The 13893-nt window shown below is 31.1% G+C and overlaps 1 protein-coding gene across 1 annotated transcript in view; it reads right to left on the reverse strand.

The window, feature by feature from the left end:
- Nucleotides 1-13893, reverse strand: part of LOC114334647 (uncharacterized) — a 702930-nt gene that overhangs the window by 502835 nt on the left and 186202 nt on the right. The gene's annotated exons all lie outside the window — the stretch shown is intronic.

The following is a 13893-nucleotide window of genomic DNA, read 5'->3' on the forward strand; positions in this document are numbered from 1 at the left end:
AGAGGCATAAAGGTGCAAATGTTCGATAGAAAGCAAAGCATAGCGAATCTATAATTGGCTAGGGTCCAGAAAAGGTGGCCCTAAAACGGGTCGAGGCCGTATTATCATTACAAAGGGCAAGGCACGAGTGACTTATAAAGAATTGTTATATATAAAGCCCAAATTACCTTTTACCAATTGTGTTTTCACATATTTTATCGGTTATTCGGAATCTATACATTACTTTTGGTGACAAGGGATACAATGGAAATAGTGGACACGTTTTGAAATAGAAAGTTCGTATGCCATTTTGTGGGGGATCATCCGTCAATATGGAAAATTAGATTACAATTTAGGTTTATTATCAAGGGGAAAGTTTTTCAATAATGTATTATTTGACGAACCATTTATCGCTGATCATAACATATTTGAATCGGTGCGATTTACGTCAAACAGGATATTTGTTTTAGTATAGATATTCCCTAGTGTTCTCCAATCTATTTAAAAGTGCCATACGTTTACCTACTTAATATAATATTTTTGCCGCCTACATAGCCACTGGTATATTTACACTAATAAATATGTAATTAAATATGTCTTAATTAGATTTAAATACATATACAGGGTGTAACAAAAAGGCAGATTATAAATTTAATCACATATTCTGGGACCAAAAATAGTTCGGTGAAACCTTGTGCACCTACAAATATTTATAGCCCTTTGAAGTCACAAAATGAAAATCGATTTTTTCCAATATATCGAAAACTATTAGAGAATTTTTATGGAAAATGGGCATATGTCATTCTCATGGCAGGAAAATCTTAAACAATTACAGTGTTTGTGCACCACATAAAAATGTTGTTCCCTTAAACCGCCCCTTTGATAGTTTTGCTGCTTTATTCAGTACTTGCTTTATGATTTCCCAGTTGCTCTCCGTCTGTTCTTCTATTTATATCTTTTTTAATTAACTTTCCATTGTTTCTCCGTACATTTCTTGCTCTTCCTTTGTTGCCAATCGAATTGGTTTATTTATGCACTTCTTTTCCTTTATTTTCTTTTTGTCTTTTGGTATCAGTTTCATTTTGATGCCTTTGTCGATCAGTACGTGATCCATTTAATATTTACCTTTTTTTCTTATAATACCGACTCCCAACCAAAATTTTAATTTGCAAATCAATTTTTTAACGCTAATACACTTTAGACCATGCGTTATGAATAAAGCTCGGATTATAGGCCAAATGCCTTTTTTGCCTATGTTACCTATTATAATTGTTTTTTGCATTTGCACTTTTTGCCTTTTTTCGTAAATTCCGCCTATTTGTGCCTTTTTTTAAATTTCATGGTACTACCCATGATATTATTCTATTACTAAACCATTCTATAATAAAATTTTGGGTCAATAATAAAATATCAATGGTTTGTTTATATAACAGATTTCTAGGAAAATGTACCTGATCGAGACTTGAGGGTTAACTATTTGGAAATCCCTAAGCTTTATTAGTTTATTATCAGTTGTACAGTCGGTTACTGTATCAGAGTTTAGTCACAAATTGCTATATCCTAGTTTAGTTTTGTTGCGTATACCGAAAAGCAAAGAACACGTTTTAAAACGTTTTAGACATTTGTGTGAAAAGATGACATCTAAATTAAGGCTATGGATCGCACCTTATTCGGAGCTTTCTCTAGAAGGAGATGGAGCATTTTGTAAACCATGCGGCAAATCGGTAAGTTTTATTTTTTCTCTTTTTTTCTCGTCCCACAACATAACTAAATTCTAAAGCGGTTTTAGAATTCTAATTATTTTTTTTTAATTCTCAGATTTCAAGTAGAAAAAGTACTTTATTGACCAGCATTGTGGAACCCCACTTCATAAACGTAATTTGGAAAAATTAAATTCCTCTAAGTTAGCCCAAATATCTCTGCGGGATAGTTTAAGCAGTTCAAAAAAAAAAAAAGGAGGAAGACGCATTTAAATTTGATTTATGGCAGATGATGATTGCATCCAACATTCCTCTATATAAAGTTAATAACCCTAGTTTTAAATACTTTTTCGAAAAATATCTTAATAAATCCTTACCGGACGAGAGTACATTGAGAAAACATACTGTGGAAAAATGTTATGTGGAATGTATGTCAAAAATTAAGCGGGAGTTAGAGGGCAATTTTTTGTATATTATCGTGGATGAAACGACAGATGTATGCGGCAGGTATATAGCTAATTTAATGATTGGAATTTTGAACGAAAACTTTGCGAGAAAACCTTATTTAGTTGCCGTTAAAGAATTGTAAAAAACAAACAATTTAACAATAAGTCGATTTATACAAGATAGTTTAACAAACCTCTTTTTACCCAACCCTATAGCAGTGAATAAAATAGTTTTAATGCTTTCAGATGCTGCGGCATATATGTTAAAAGCTGCTGTTAATTTAAAGATTTTTATCCTAATTTAATTCATTGCACTTGTGTAGCCCACGGGGTAAATAGAATTGCTGAAGAAATAAGAAATCTCTTTCCGTTGGTAAATAATTTTATAAATTTTATGAAAAAAGTTTTTGTAAAGGCTCCGTTGAGGGTGCAAATATATAAAGAAAGACTTCCCGGTGTCCCTTTGCCACCTAAACCAGTAATTACAAGGTGGAGAAACTGGCTCGAAGCAGTTTTTTTTACTTTGAGCACTGCAATTAAATAGAATTAGTTATGTCAGAATTTGATGATGATATTTCCGAAACCATTCGAGAAGCAAAAAAAATATTAAAAAATCCCAAATTGAAACAGGAACTCGCTTATATCAATGACAATTATAAATTAATAGTTACCACAATTACCTTATTAGAAAAACAAGTTATAAATTTATGTGAGTCAGTAAAATTAATAGATAATTTAAAGACGAAAATTAAATCGGCACATGGAAGTAACGGTCAATTAATTTTAAAAAAAATGAAATATGTTTTCGACAAGAATGAAGGTTTTTCGTTTTTATCTAATGTTGCTAAAGTTTTGATTGGGACATTTTCCGAGGAATTACAAATTATGCCAGATTTATTATCCGCTCTGAAATATGCTCCAATTGCATCTGTCGATGTCGAACGTTCGTTTTCAATGTACAAATTAATTTTAAGTGATCGAAGACATAGTTTTAAGACCGAAAATATTGAAAAACATTTAGTTGTTTCTATTAATGATAAAATTTTAAGTGGTTACAAGGTTTAATTATTAATTAACAGTTATTTAGTTACTAGTTTATTTATACTAATGTTATGATTATGATGTGTAAATATACCTGCCTTAAGTTAATATTACGTTAATTCACTTTGTACAATAAATAATAAGTTATATTCCTTTATTGCCTATATTTTGGCTAAATGTTAATATTCCTGCCTTTTTTAATAAAAATCTTTGCCTATATAGGCGCCTTTTTCTTCAATTTTTGTTGCCTATAAATCCGAACTTTAGTTATGAATCTTGCGGGGGTTAGTTACTTTTTACTTTCTCAAATAACAATACACAAAGTGCAAATGAAAAGCAGTAAACAGGAGTGGCGCTGAGACAAATGCAAAGTGATTCTTCACCAAGGTAAAGAAGTCTGAGTACTCTGAAACATACTTAATAGTAGTAATAATGTCAAGCTGGAATTATTAACACGTTATCAAGTCCACCATGCGAAATGTAATGGCCGCCGCTGGCTAAACACTCCTTAATTAATGCATTCAATTTGTTCAGGGACGGCGTTAACATGGAAAAATTGTGTTATTGTTTTTGTTTTTTAATTATTACCTGGTTGTTAGTGTGCGTTTAAGAACAAATTACCACTAAGCGCAGATGTAACAGTAGTGTAGATATTATCAGTCACAAATTTATGTAAAACTGACTATTATAAAACCTGAGAAATACTAAAGACTAGGTATGATATAGAGATTTAATAGGGATGTTCACAAAAAATTTATTAGTAATTTTAAACATGTAAAACGATTAAGAAACACCCTAGGAATAATTGTCTGAAATATTAAGAAAATTAAAAAAGCCTGTCTATGAATTAGAAATCTAGCATTATTTTAAATTTCAAGAAAACGCTTCTGACGTCACTAGTCGTATTCGTATACTCCAGCGCGAGCCATGTCCACAGTATTTTTTCCCTTTGGGTACCTGTTTGACGTTAGTTCAGGTCATTTTATTTTGTATTTTGTTTTATCAGGGCTAACGTGGAGTTTTATGGTGAATTTGTTTAGTTTAAAGTGGATAGACTAAAGGGTGGTACAAATAAATAAATAAAATGAAAGCTTTTAAAATAGCTGATTCGCTTAACCCTTAACCTTCTTACTGTTCATGTAACAATGGTGTCTGATTTCTTGTCATCTTGTAAAGAAATAAATCAACCACAGAGTAGCGAAATGTTTATTTTAATAAGGTACAGGGTTGAAAAAAAAAGAAAATTTAGTGTGATTTTTAATTTCAAATATTTCATTCATAGCCCAGTAAATGAACGGGAAATTCGGCGATACCGTGTAATTTTCAGGGGCAACTCCGAATTGCATGAAAATTTGGATTTAGGTTCTACTTACCCTCCACTTCAAAGTTGAAATTGTGCCGTTGGTTGCTTTTACTTGGGGGGTGACAGTCACCCCTTATCGGGGGTGAAAAAACATACGTTCAAGATAAGACCGGAAATGGATAAATTGACTGATTTTAAGCAACTTTTGTTCTATAGAGTTTTTTACGTATGTCAATACTTTTCGAGTTATTTGCTGACTGAAAATGTTGATTTTTCGACAAAAAAAAACTACGTTTTTAGACGATTTTTCGCAAATAACTCAAAAAGTAAATATTTTATCGAAAAAAATATTCTTAGCAGAAATGTAGCTTATAAAAAACCCAAAAAATGGTGTATCAGTAAAGTCTATCAATTAAATAAAAACAAAGTTGTAGCTCATGAAAAATACGTTCTTATTAGTCTAATTCCAAATCGAATATTTCAAGGTGAAATCACCGAAAAATTAAGCACTTTTCGGGAAAAATCCATTTAAACTTTTTTAAAGTGTTTATAAAAAGCTTTAATTTAATTGTTAACAAAAGTATTAGCATTAAAAATAAGCGAGTTACGCTCAAAATAAAGTTGGCCCTCTATTTTTTGTAAAAAATCATGAAAATCTATCCGTGTTTAGCTCCCCAAATGAAATTAATCGCTACCGTTTTACAAACAATTTACTTACCTATCTATTTTTTACATGATATGTCAGTCTCACCGGTTTAAAGTGTTTATTTTTGATAGGGTTATAACTGAGAAAACTTGAATGGGTCACTAATCACGAGTGTATGCAAATTTTGAACAGCCATATCTTAACCAGTTTTTGTCTTGCGGAGAAACAAAATGAAACTAGCATATTTATAATAGCAAAACCTACATTTTTTTTGCTCTTTAAGATTTTTCTTATTACTAATTAGTTTTAAGTTATTTTGAAAAAATGAAATTTTTCAAAAATTTTTAGAAATTTTTTTTTACTATAAAGCCAAATGTTTTCAAAAATAAGCACTTCAAACCAATCAAACTTACAGATCATATAAACAATACACATACAGTTAATATATTATATTATACAGTCGGAAAAATGAAAGAATACCCATGAACGAACATATAAAACACGCTGTATTTTCCTGTCACCGTGTCACAAAGGAAATTGTCCAGTGCAAGTACATGTAACAATAATTATTACATGTACTTGCGCTGGCCCATTTTTTGTGTGACACGGTGAGAGGAAAATACAGCGTGTTTTATATGTCCGTTCATGGGTATTCTTTCATTTTTCCTACTGTATGTGTATGTGTATTGTTTATATGATCTGTAAGTTTGATTGGTTGGAAGTGCTACAGTTAATATAATATATTAACTGTATGTGTATTGTTTATATGATCTGTAAATTTGATTGGTTTGAAGTGCTTATTTTTGAAAACATTTGGTTTTATAGTAAAAAAAAAATTTCTAAAAATTTACATATTATGTAGATGGTAAAGTCAAACGATTAATTTCATTTAGGGTGCTAAATAGAGGGAGGTTCTCACGATTTTTTTTACTGAAAAAAAGGGCCAACATTTTTTTCAGTGTAACTCGTTTATTTTTTACGCTGTAAACTTTTGTAAAAAACAAATATTAAGCTTTTTTTCGATACTTTAAAAATGTTGATAAGGTTTTCCCTAAAAACGCTTCTTTCTTCGGTGATTTCGCGTTGAATAATTCGATTTGGAATTAGACTAGATTACTTCTACTCAATTTGTAGACTTTACTGGTACACCATTTTTTTCGTTTTCTTATAGGTTACACTTTTGCTAAAAATATTTTTTTCGATAAAATATTTACTTTTTGGGTTATTTGGGAAAAACGGCCTGAAATCGTAGTTTTTTTTGTCGAATAATCAACATTTTAAATCGAGAATAACTCGAAAAGTATTGACTTAAGTAAAAAACTTTATAGAACAAAAGGTGCTTAAAACAAGTCAATTTATCCATTTCAAGCCTTATTTTAAACACGCGTTTTTCACCCCCCGAGAAGGGGTAAATGTCACCCTCCAAGTAAAAGCAACCAACGGCACAAATTCAACTTTGAAGTGGAGGCTAAGTAGAACCTAAATCCAAATTTTCATACAATTCGGAGTTGCCTCTGGAAATTACACTCCAAAACGGTCATTTATTGGGCTATCAAAGGAAACTTATTGTTCAAAAATATTTACTAGTTTTCTCAGGATTCGAAAAAATGAATGCATTTAAATAGCATTTGCATAGATTTTGCCCTACTAATTTAAATGATGTCTAGTTTATAGGGTACCTATATCGGTAATAAATAGGTAACTACTTTATTACTATATTATGGACACCAAATCTTTTAAACCTCCAGACAAATTGAAAGATCATAAACTATATAGGTACTTGTTATTTTTGTAAAAAGTTTCTTGCTAACCCATTTCGTTGCCTGGATTTTTAGAAACAGATATTTAGAAGTTTAAAATACGAAGTTTTCGACTGTAGGTATTAAGAATTTTTATAATTTATTTTTTTATAACCAAGCTAACCTAAATCTAAAACATACCATAGAATTGGGTAAAAATGAGTACTTAATTTAAAAACCCATTTATTTAGGAAAAGATGCATAACTTACAATAAAGAAGTAATTTTTGCAAGAGAAAAGCTTGGTTTTTATTGATATCTACATAATATACTTCTTTTTTACGTTCCTTTCTACGATTTAAATTAGCTTGAGCTGTAATAAAAATTTTGTCAGAATTGTTTTTATAGGTATTTACACACCAAGGAATAAAACACCACTTATTTGGTTTCATTTTTACTAATTAAATACGTAAAGAACTGCATACATTCAAATACACTTGGTGAATAAGTATACAAAACTAGTCGTCGATCAAAGACGATACGACTGCTAACGTCACAGACTGTAGCCTCGCTGCAGGGTACCGTTTTTCCAAGAAAATCAACATTATCCACTCATTTATCTTAAAAAATATACATTTTTAAACAGTTTTATGATAGTTACGTTTTTATATACCTTATAATCTATTGAATTTAACTATATTTAAAAATTAGTGAACATCCCTATTGTCGATAATGAAGCATGGGAATGGAGTGGTGAAAGAGAAAAGCTGGAAAAACTAAATTAGGCCAAAAAAACTAATAAAGAATAAGGAACAGAGCAATACAACAAAAAAGACGACACGGCAAAGAAAAAGGACACAAGAGAAAAAAGGCGAAACCAAAAAATAATAATAATAATAAAATTAAGCGAAGTAATACAAATAGCAACAAGTTATATCAGATGAAGTTACAAAGAAGGAAAATTTAAGCAAATGATACTTGAACTTAGAAAATATAACTTTTAGATCGTAGCATTGCAAGAAACGAAGCAATTAGGGCAACATAGTCAGGAAATAGAAGATTACTTATTCTTTAATAGCTTAATGTGACACACATTTTTCAACTTATCAAAGTGAACAGCACAATTTAGCAAATATTTAGATGAAGATATTAGAATTAGATGAAATAATTATTTATAAATACAGTTGTATTTAGTGTTGCCCAAAATCTTGGTCTTGTTCTTGCATTTTCGCAAGACCAAGACCGCCTAATTTTAGCAAGACCAAGACCAAGACTGACCGTGCAAGATTTGAGCAAGAACAAGACTGACCCTGCGAGACTCTTGCGTCTTGCAGTTAGGACCGAATGTCGTTTTAGGGAGTATAGTAGTTCGGGTATATGCTTAGATGCATAGAGGCTCTATGAGACGCAAAAAAATATGTAACAAAAATTTGGAAAATTGGACTTAAGCGCATTACGAACAATACCATAAGCATACATAGCCAATCAAAATATCCATTAAAAGAAAACTTGGCACATTTGATACGTACTCAGAGGTCATAAAACTACAATGTAAAAATAAAACATTTTAAACATTCTTCCAGTTTTTCCCATGAATCCCAGTGATCTTAGCTTAGCTGACAAAAAATATAATAAAATATAATAGTCCAAGTAATGAAGCTTAACATAGGACAAAACCTCGCAATTTTTACAGAATGGATCGATTTGCTTGAAAATTTGAGAATAAGTAGGGGTGGAAATTTTTTATTATGTTTTAATCACAAAAGTTGGTAAAAACGTTCATTCTTAACAAAAAACATTCTATAATTTTCTTAATAAAATTGATAGTTTTCGATTTATTCGCTATCGAAAGTGTTGGTTTTATATCGAAAAAATCAATGTTTCTAATATGTTTTCTGCTAATAACTCCAAAAGTTTTGGTTTTATCAAAACAACTTTGCTTAACAAAAATGTACCTTTTGAAAAAATAAACCAAAACGTGTTTTTAGATTTTCTTTAAGACCAATAGTAATCGAGCTATACTTTATTATATGTTGGCTCTTCTTCGTCAAATGCTAAATACTGTAGTTTCAAAGTCAAAAGGCGAGAAAACTATGCATTTTTCGAGGAAAACTTGTTCAAACTAATTTAAAGTAATAAAAATATCTATCTCCAGAAATAAAAAAAGTCTCTATCATAAAAAATTAAGTAACTTATAATGAAAAGAATGTCAGTCCCTTTTTCTTTTTCAGCGAAAAAGTGATTGGAAGCAACACCCTAATCACCACCCCAATTAAAATTATTCATTGACCTTATTTGGTCTTTTTTTTTTAATTATGTATTATTAATAGGTTCTAGAAGTTTAACCGGCTTAGAATGAATAGTTTTTAAAATAATGGAGTTAAAACAAATAACGAATTTTTGTAGTTTGGAAAAAATTGCTTTTCTTCAGAATAGCAAGATTAGCATCAGAGATGCAAAAAAATGTTCAAATATGAAATTGTAGCCGATTTAATTTCCAAAAACCTGGTTTGCAAAAATTTTTTCTACGGCAAAAATTGAGTGAGCTATCGACAATTATAACTTGTAATAACATGTAAAAACCACCTTTACCAACCCTTTCAAAGTCACCTGTTTTTGCGACTGAGGATTTTAACAAGAATTAATATTAATAACCTTATAGACCTTATTAAAACCTACAAAATTCTTTTTTACCAAACTTCTAGGATCAAAATTAAAAATGTTAGGGTTAAAAAATCAATATATTTTTTTGAAAAAAAAAAAGGAGAAATCCAATTGAAAGCATAATAATGTAAGTTAGCGGTGTTTTTAGTCATTGGCCTTATTCATTCTTATTTATTTATGTATTATTAATAAATTCTAGATGTTTGACTGGCTTAGAATGCTTAGTTTTTAGAAACAGGAGTTAAAAGCGAATAAAGATTTCTTGTAGCTTGGTAAAAAATGCCATTTTCATCAGAATATAAAGATTAACATCAGAGATACGAAAAAATGTTTCAGTATAAAATTGTAGGTTATTCAGTTCTCAAGAACCTGGTTTGAAAACATTTTTTCTACGGCAAAGATTGAATGAATCGTAAATGATATACCTATCAAAACATTGATTTTTTCGATATAAAACTAACATTTTCGATGGCAAATAAATCGCAAACTGTTAATTTTATCAAAAGAATGTATAGAACATTTTTTGCTTAGAATGAATGTTTTTATCAACTTTTGCGGTCACAATATAATAAAAAATTTCCACCCCCGTGATGGGGAGACAACCACCCCCATGGTAAAAGCGCCTGTCGGCATCATATAGATTTTAATCCTTGGTCTATCTACTACTTATTTTCAAATTTTCAAGCAAATCTATCCATTCTGTAAAAATTGCGAAGTGCAAAGCTTCGGTTCCTGGCCTATAATAAATCTTGTCGGCCAAATTATTAAAACTAAACATCGTTTGTGCTGGGTGTGCGATATCGGTTAAACAAACCAAAATTTGGTGAAAAAGCGCGGCTAACTATCAAATAACAGTCTATTTCTTAGTGAACATAACATAATGAACAATAAGTTTCTTTGGCATTGTTTATGACACCGACATATATGTCGCGTTGTTAATCACGAAACAGATTATGTTACCTTTTCGATATGTATATCTTTGATAAAGGAATTTAAACTCATCATTCGACATTCGACACACACAACAATATCCTACTTAGAGTATTGGATAGTAACGAGTATAAAAGAATCTTTGTATTAATTCTTGGTAAAAAAAATTAATATAAAGATAAAGTAAAGCCAAAGCAATTGCGTACTGTTCTGTAATTTAATTTGTATTGTATTTTACTTTTTATTTAAATAAATGACAAATTGTATAACCCTTTTATTCCATTTCATATAAGGTGAGGGTCGATCAATCCTTTTCTAGACAGATAATGTTCTTTGAAATACAGTCAACTTTGTCATTAATTTGGTTTTTTGTATTTTAACCATGTTTTAGCACATGTAAGCTTATTAAATGCAAACGTTTATTAAGAAACAGACTGTCTCCCGTGGGCCATGGTATATAGTTAGTTAGAGTATAGGCACGGATCGCTTAGACCGTGAGTTCATACCTTACCCAATGTCAGTTTAGACATTTATTAATTTTGTTGGTCATTACTCATTACCATGGCTATGATAATTCAAGATTAAAAAGTATCTACTCTGTTACAGTTTACATATTCTAAAGGTGCTGGTGGGGGATGGCGTCTATGGTATTATAATCGGTGTAAAGAGAGAACGTATTCGAAATAATGAAATAACAAATAATATAAAATTTGTTATTTCATGATTTTGAATACTTTCTCTCACATAGACCGACTATAATACTGCGAATAGACGGCGTCCCCCACCGGCACCTTTAGAATCTGTGCACTGTACCTACGTTATTCTAAAATCTAAAGTAACGTTTAAAGAATAGCAATAGGCTAATGTGTAACTTCGAGACTTGCAAGACTCTTGCTGCAAGACCAAGACCAAGACCAAGACGGAGAGCGCAATACCAAGACCAAGAACAAGACCAGGTGTATTGGCGCAAGACCAAGACCAAGACTGTCTAAGTCTCCTCTTGGTCTTGAATTTGGGCAACACTAGTTGTATTACATGAAATAATCTTATCGAAGTAAACTCGAGCGCTTAAATTTGCCGATTTGTGTTCTCTTTTTGGCAATTTAACATTAGATGCAGAACTAAAAGTTTATTATGGATATTTTCTTAAATGTGACAGTTGTCAAAACTAGGAAACTGGTTGCAATTAACCAGAAACAATCTACTTAAAAACATTCCCACTGTAATTTTCTACAGCAGAAAATTACCGATGTAACGATAATCTGATTGGACAGAATTAAACATGTGATGAAAACTCTTACTACACGATTGGAAGTTAAAATCATTAAAAAATAATCGCTGTAATTTTTATTTCTGTAGCTTTCTATTGGTCAGAATCTCCTGCGAATGAAATAATCAAGTTCAATATTTGAAATATCTCAATAAAAAAACGTACATTTTTAGAGGAATATTTGTCACTAATAAATTATTTTTTGAGATATTTACAAAGCACCAATTTCTACTTTTTTGTTCAAATTTAATCCGAAGACTATTAAATATTAATTTGTTTAATTTTTGAGCATAAGTAGGTATATGTCGAGATAATTCCACGAGTCAAACAATATTGACAAAGAACAAAGTTCAAGTAACAAGAAGCAATTAAATTCTATGCTTCAATTCTCTTAACTTTTCATGGTTAAGTATCGCGCGTATTTAAATACGTGAGCAAGGTTAAGAGGGTAATTCCAAGAATGTTAGTGAGTTAGTCGCAATTATTTTGCGAAATATGAGGTTAGGTTACCTTGTTAATAAAAGAATGTACAAGAGCAGTAGTTGATGATGAAGTAGGAGTTCAATTTATTATAATTTGGTGAAGAGCTTTTAGAAGTGAAGTGTAAATATAAAATATATATATTGTGTAGTTTTTTAGTATAGTCTAGATTTTAGAAGGTAACTGCAATATTCCTATTTGTTATTTTATTACATTTAAATACAGTATCTCTAGATGAATATATCATAGCTATCCGCTACAGTATATCTTTCTGTCGTTCTAAAACAGATGATATGTTTGTTGTAATTATTTGACGGCAATAGAAGAAAATTAATGAGTAAAGAATACAGGTAGCAAACAATATCCAGTTTAATAGTTATATCTCTCTCTCTTTTCGTTTCCCCATTACTGAGGATTTGTGATTTCGTCCAATACTCCCAACAAATTTTCTCCATTGATCTCTATCTTTAGCTGCTCTAAAAGTTTCTCAAAATGATTAGCACGCTGAACTTTAAATTTGGTCGGACCATCTGGTTGGTGATAGTCCTCTTGGTCTTCTCCCCGGAACATGTCCAGATACAATTAATCCCTCTAACTGCATGCCGGGGTTTGTCCTGGTTGGGTCAGAGAGAGCAGCATATGTGCCTACTGATGAGAGACTAATAAGTTTCGAAACCGGAGAGGTGCTTGCTGCACTCTCTGATTGAACTAGAATATGATGCGGCTGTAGTTTCGTGTTGCAACGAAATTGAAAATGGTTATTCATTTTTAATCCCTCTAAATTATCGTCATGTCTGCAAACCACGTGACAAAAGAACTACAAAATTAGCTGCAGACATATTGTGGACAGAGTTGGTTAAGAATAGAAATGTTTCTCCGATCCAAATGTTTGCATATCCAAGATATGCAAAGCATTCTTCTTTTGTACCACATCTCAAAGGCATAATTTTTTTAACAATCTTATGTACGAAGAGTACACAACAAATCTCAATATTTCTCTACCCCGTGTAAAAATATTGAGAAACATTAAAAATGCGACATGTGAAGCTCTTGACACCAGAACAGTTCATAGTAACAGCAATTGAACAATAAGGAAAACTCCATGGTTCTGTCCAGATGATTTCAAACGAAAACGTAAAGAAGGGAAACAGGCTTATCTTAAATACTGATCAGCGAGAACTCCAGAATCGTACCCTGAATACCAAAAAACAAGATACGAGCGCTGACTTTGGTGAAACAAACGAAAAACCAATACTGGCAAATATTTTCCAAAAGAAGGAAAAACGACTACAATGGTCTACAAAAATAGATAAGGAGATGAATCAGATCACAAAGAAAAGAAGTTAATTAACTACTTGGCACGAATCAAATAACGAAAAATATACCGATTATCTCACTAAACCGTACAAGATAGAAGATATGGAGGAATTGTTGAACAAACCAGAAATAATAATATATGAGAACATTGAAATCAAACCGCAGGACACACAATCAACCCTCCAGGAATTAAAGAATAGAAAAATCCCCGGACAGGACGGAATACCAAATAAACTACTAAAATGTGAATGACAAAATGACACCACTGTGCTCGTAACCTACCTCCTTTTTTGTATATTAATTTCCTGTTTTGTTGTGAAGCTATATTTAATCCTTTACAATGCACTACTTCCGATACAACTGTCCAGGCCTCTTACAA

Source organism: Diabrotica virgifera, chromosome 7 (genome assembly GCF_917563875.1).
Source record: "Diabrotica virgifera virgifera chromosome 7, PGI_DIABVI_V3a".
Taxonomy (NCBI): Eukaryota; Metazoa; Arthropoda; class Insecta; order Coleoptera; family Chrysomelidae; genus Diabrotica; species Diabrotica virgifera.